This window comes from Sabethes cyaneus, chromosome 1, assembly GCF_943734655.1.
Source record: "Sabethes cyaneus chromosome 1, idSabCyanKW18_F2, whole genome shotgun sequence".
Classification (NCBI taxonomy): domain Eukaryota; kingdom Metazoa; phylum Arthropoda; class Insecta; order Diptera; family Culicidae; genus Sabethes; species Sabethes cyaneus.
Genome location: NC_071353.1, coordinates 143,521,037 through 143,526,967, shown reverse-complemented (window position 1 = coordinate 143,526,967; position 5,931 = coordinate 143,521,037).

The following is a 5,931-nucleotide window of genomic DNA, read 5'->3' as shown; positions in this document are numbered from 1 at the left end:
AGTGGTGGTGCATCAGCAGTTGTAATCCTCGTGCGATGTTGAAATTCATGGCGTCCAATAACTTTGTTGAGGAGCAGCAAAAAAGTTGCACAATGTTGCACCCCAGAGCAGGTATGGTGTAGAGCTTGTAAACAATGCCGCCAACAACCGACGGTAGTGCATCACCATGAACTACTGATTTCGACGAAGATAAATAAATTAATACATTGTTCATTTCCACCGTATGTGTGCCCGGTTACTATCAGACTGTTGTCATCATCCGGTTTTGTCACCTTGCCGCCGTCGTCGTCGGTCGGGTCGGGGTAGAGCTTTTACGGAGAGAAAGAGAATAAGTAGCAATAAAAGCATTGGTTGAGCTTTCAAAAGGTAATAAATTAAATTAAGACCGGCAGCCGGCCGGGTTTGCACACATTCGGGACATACCCATGTAGAATGACAATTGGGAAATAAAGTCTTATATGTATTTTCTTTCGACGATCTTTTTTCATAGATAGCCATTTTGCGATATTGGAGTTTGTATTGTATCGGGAAATTGAACACCAACCCGTCGAGCCAAACATTTGTCGAATGCCTTTCGACATCCATGAGCACCTTTGCTGTCATCTTGGAAACAGACTTGTTCCGCTGAATCGGAAGTTGGCAACTCAATGAAGTTGACGCATGGTAGACCTTACCCCAGCCAGCAAACATTAGGCACATTTAGTTACAGCAACTCATTTACGACTAAAATTGGTCACATATCGGTTGCCATAACTGGTTTATGACAACGGTGCTATTGGGACCTTGCGAAACTGTACCCCACGGAAGACAACAATTTCATCAGCGTAGGAAAAAATTCGGCTTTGAATTGACTTCTCAAACAGCTTGTAGAGGGCACAGAGCAGGCTGATGGGTCGATAGCACTTAGAATCAGAATGATCTTTCCCCGGCTTTAGCATTGGGATAACTTAGCTAACTTCCACATTGAATTAGGAAGTAGCCCAAGTAGCACACTTTAGGTCCATTTAGTTGAAACAACTGGATTACGACTGAAATTAGTCGTAATTCGGTTAACACAACTAACACAAACGCCTGAGCTTGATGTTGAATATGCTATCGAAATCGTTCTATGTTTAGATCCTTTCGGAGATTTGGATAACCCTATAGAGACTGTCGTATGCGTTTATGCCGGTCACTAGTTCGCTGTTATTAGCGGGCAACCTCATTAGGTGTTTGGTAATAGAATCTATTTGAAAAGAGGAACTCACCTGATATTGTAGAACGAGGACCGCACTTTCCCGGTCGGCGGCAATCGCTCGCTGGAGAGATTCCAGCGTCTGATCGATCTGCTGCTGCATAGCCAAAAGTTGTTCGGGATCGATGCTATCGTCGACGATGTATTAAGCCTCGATCCGGTTGACACGATGGTCTACGTATGAGTAGAGGCAGTAGAGCTTCAGGGCCACAGGCTGGTGTTCGGAAGACAGTTCTTGGAAGACCTCCGGCACTGCGGAGATGGCCACGTTCGTCAGAAAGATGTCCAAAATAGAGTGGAAATTCTGGTCAGGTAGCCCGGCGCCAAGATATTGATTGGCCGGCCTAGAAATCTTCCGCCAGGATGGTCTTGCTCTGACTTCTCCTTCAGTTGTTCCATACCTCATGCTGGATATGATGCACTTCGCCTTCTGCCGAGTCAGTTTGGCCAAATCGGATCGTATGTCAACGGTTGAACCGTCCCGGGCTCTAGTATGTTTAGGGCAGTAAGCCGCTATGATGTTGATTGGGCCCAACGGCCTTGATGACTTTGACTTTGATTGACTTTGGCAACTTCCACACTTTTTGATGCAAAACAGGACATCAACAGATATTTTCTCAAAATTGTCTTTCATTAAACTAAATGAATGCCAGACTTTTTCCAGACACTTTTTGCTCGTTTTCCAGATATTCATAAAAGCTGGTTGGCAACGCTGTTTCTCATAGCAACGGCCCCTTCTGCACTAGCGGTCAAGTCTGGAAAGGGTTACTTTTTGGCTTAAAATGGGTTGCCATGATGGCGGCGATGTCGACCTCCCTCACGATGAGAAAGTTCCAAGGAAAATGGAGAGGGTTTCACGGTCCAAATCTGCTGATAATTGAGATTACAGCTTGGAGCTGCTCAGTTAAGGTCTTACAAGATCGCTAGATGAAAATAGCCCCACAATGATTCGAAACAAGTCCCGGATGTTTGGTAGTGGCTGCAGCCCGACAATTCATATAATAGATGGTCTACGGTTTAAGTCTAATTCTCCCCAGTTCAACTTGTACGATTACCACCCCGATTGGCGGCAGACTATGCAGAATCACCTCCCAGTTGGCCTCGAGGTAAGGCGCTGGTCTAATAAGCCAGTCGTACTTACTTAGGTGGCTTGCCGTCCTAAGACAAAGCCTGTTGAACAAAGTTTCTCCATGTAACTCGGTTGAGGGCTACCGCTCTCCAATTCCTCGGACACCGAGTACTCTCCGCCAGATCTCGCTCCATCTGGTCTAACCATCTTGCTCGCTGCGCTCCTGGTCGTCTTGTTCCTACCGGATTTGAGGCGAACACCATCTTTGCGGGGTAGTTGTCCGGCATTCTTGTAACATGTCCTGCCCATCGTATCCGTCCACCTTCTGGATACTGGGTACGCCAAAAAGCTGTGCGAGTTCATGGTTCATCCTCCGCCTCCATACTCCGTTCTCCTGTACACCGCCGAAGATCGTTCTTAGCACTCGTCGTACGAAAACTCCGAGCACTCGCAGGTCCACCTCGAGCATCGTCCATGTTTCACCCAATCTGGAACCAGACTGTGATCCGGCGGACAGCAATGGCGGCCCGTTTCCAACCGCGCCCGGCGAAAGGAAAATACCTAGGCCACCTACAAAACCCAGGCCGCCCCGCCCGATAAAAACTTTTGATTGATTTGCTTGACGATTGGAAAAATGTCTAAAACTAAGATTAACGTTTAATCAGTTTGATGAGCTTCCTGGGGAAGCTGTTCTAGTCCATGATTTTCTATAGCTCTTACCGGTCGATGGTATCATATGCGGCTTTGAAGTCGCAACGAATAAATGATAAGCCAGTCGTAGTATGTTCGAATCTCGGCTGGGAGAGGCTGTTAGAGTCAATAGGATCGTAGCACTGACCCCGCATTATCCTGTATTCTGACAGCTGGTTGCGAAGTCTGTCGTATAAAAAACAGAAGGTCAAATTTCCATAACGGAATTAGCACCCAGGCTTTTTTTTATGCAGAATCACCTGTGTTGTTCGGTTGCTGGTCAGCAGTAGCCAATACGAGAAGACTAAGTCCTCCAGCCTAAGGTGCTGATACTGTGTTACTGATGACCAAATTGTTACCAGCGGATGCCATTCGACAGCCTCGGGTGAAACGATTAATTCGTAGCAGAAGGATACAGTTCTCGTAGCTCAGCACGCCCTGCCAGGGAAAACCCAAAACCCAGCCTTCGGAAGGCACGTAGCACATCGCGGCTGTAGTTGCAATGGTCGGACATATGTTCATTAGCGCAGTGTACTATAGGTTTATAAGCAATAATCAGTGTATAAACTAGCGAACGATTTTGCCATCCAACATCTATAAAACTACATACATTATATTACACCTGAATTAGTCCAAGCCGGATATCAACCATTCAATGGATCTGACAACCTTCCTGAAGCTCATACCAGCGTTACTGTGGCTCTCGGCAGTCTGCATGCTCCCACTCGCAACAGGCGCCCCGCAGTGCTGCGGATGCTGCAGCAAATCATGTGGAGGTACGGGACCACAAGGGAAAGCAAGAAACAACGAACGGGCACAAGTGTATCCACCCAATCTGGAACCAGACTGTGATCCGGCGGACAGCAATGGCGGCCCGTTTCCAACCGCGCCTAACGAAAGGAAGATACCTCGCCCACCTACAAAACCCAGGCCGCCCCGCCCGATAAAAACTTTTGATTGATTTGCTTGACGATTGGAAAAATGTCCAAAACTAAGATTAACGGCTGGAACGATTTCAGTACTGCGGGGAATAAAATTAGTTCGGAATACGCAGCTAAAAATTTAATTTCAGTAGACGGACACAGTCTCCGGATTCTAAAAACATTAAGAAAGAGATGTTAATAATAAAAGCATGAATAACTGTCTAAACGCCTAATTTTAATTATATTTTCTAAATTCACCCTTTTCAAACTAAATATCTCTGTAATACTTAGGTTTATAGAGGTTCTCACGATACTTACGCAAACTAAACTATTCTAACTAAATTCTATCAGGGCACTACATTTTCAATGTAGAGAGATTGAAACCAGCGTCAGGGTTTTTTTCATATCAAAACAAAGAAATTCTTAAATTGATTTAAGATTTATTTTCCTCCTTATTTTAGAGCTCACAAATTTTCACTTCATAATCAGCACCGATAGATTTTTCACTCGACAACCACCGGCGGGCCATCTTTTGGCGGCGGACCAGTGGGAACTGGTTTTTGGGCGGGAACTTCTGGCAAATCCTGATACTCACTTTCGTAGGCCGCATAGGCTGGATCCTCTTCTTTTGCCGGCATCAGTCTGCTCTCACTGCTCGAGTCCGGTTGGCCAGCTGTCGACCGCTGACCACAACATGACGTCCGGCAGCAACATCCGCAAGGTTTACCTAATCCGGACGGCAGGGCGCAAGCTAGCAGTAATAGAACCGTGATAAAGAGCTTTAAACAGGTCCTCCGAAAATCCATTGCTCTTTGCTCTTCAGTTGAACGGTGAATGCTGCAACAGAAGTTCAGTTTGTAGAATTTAAGTAGCCTGTGCCGGTGTATAATTTAAGTTAATAGTGCTGCCTCATAATTAGAAGCCAATTCGACAGCTGCTCATAAATTACGGCTTTACGATGAACCGAAGGCCGATATCTGGCTCTACCAGATGGAACTCAACCGGCATTCGCCTTGCATTCCTCAACCAACCAGGTACATTCAATCATCATGAAACAATTCTGGACATTCGCATCACTCCTCCTTGTCTTCTTGCTGGTACAGTACAACTGCTGTCCACCGGCGCAAGCCGCCCCCTGTTGTTGCTGCCCGGTTGTTTGCTGCGACGATGTTGGTCCACAACCATATCCTGAACCGGGTACCGGGTACTACGACGATATCGAGGAAAGACGACGTCCTCGGCCACCATCTCACCCGAAGCCTCGACCGCCGGCTCGTCCCAAGCCTCGACCGCCAAGTACATCGGCCTGGGACAAAGCAAATACCGTAGCAAACATTGCCGGAGTGGTAATTGACGGCGTCAATACGGTTGCGGCTCTAGCTAATGGCCAACAAAATCCAGTACCACCAGTACAGCCAGTGCCTCCCGCGTGATTTTCGGTTTGTGAAGTGAAATCTTCTTTTAAAGTGTACTTTACTCGAAGGGTCACTTTCTTTGGGTTTTTAATAAATATTAAAAAATAAAAAATCTGCTATTGAATTAGTTACCTAAGCCTCTATTATTAGATTTAAGGTTTTATGATAAAGTAATGCCTTCGACTTGGTCTAAGACTTGGACTTGGACTTGGACTTGGACTTGGACTTGGACTTGGACTTGGACTTGGACTTGGACTTGGACTTGGACTTGGACTTGGACTTGGACTTGGACTTGGACTTGGACTTGGACTTGGACTTGTACTTGTACTTGGACTTGGACTTGAACTTGGACTTGGACTTGGACTTGGACTTGGACTTGGACTTGGACTTGGACTTGGACTTGGACTTGGACTTGGACTTGGACTTGGACTTGGACTTGGACTTGGACTTGGACTTGGACGTGGACTTGGACGTGGACTTGGACTAGGACTTGGATTTGGACTTGGACTTGGACTTGGACTTGGACTTGGACTTGGACTTGGACTTGGTCTTGGACTTGGACTTGGACTTGGACTTGGACGTGGACGTGGACGTGGACTT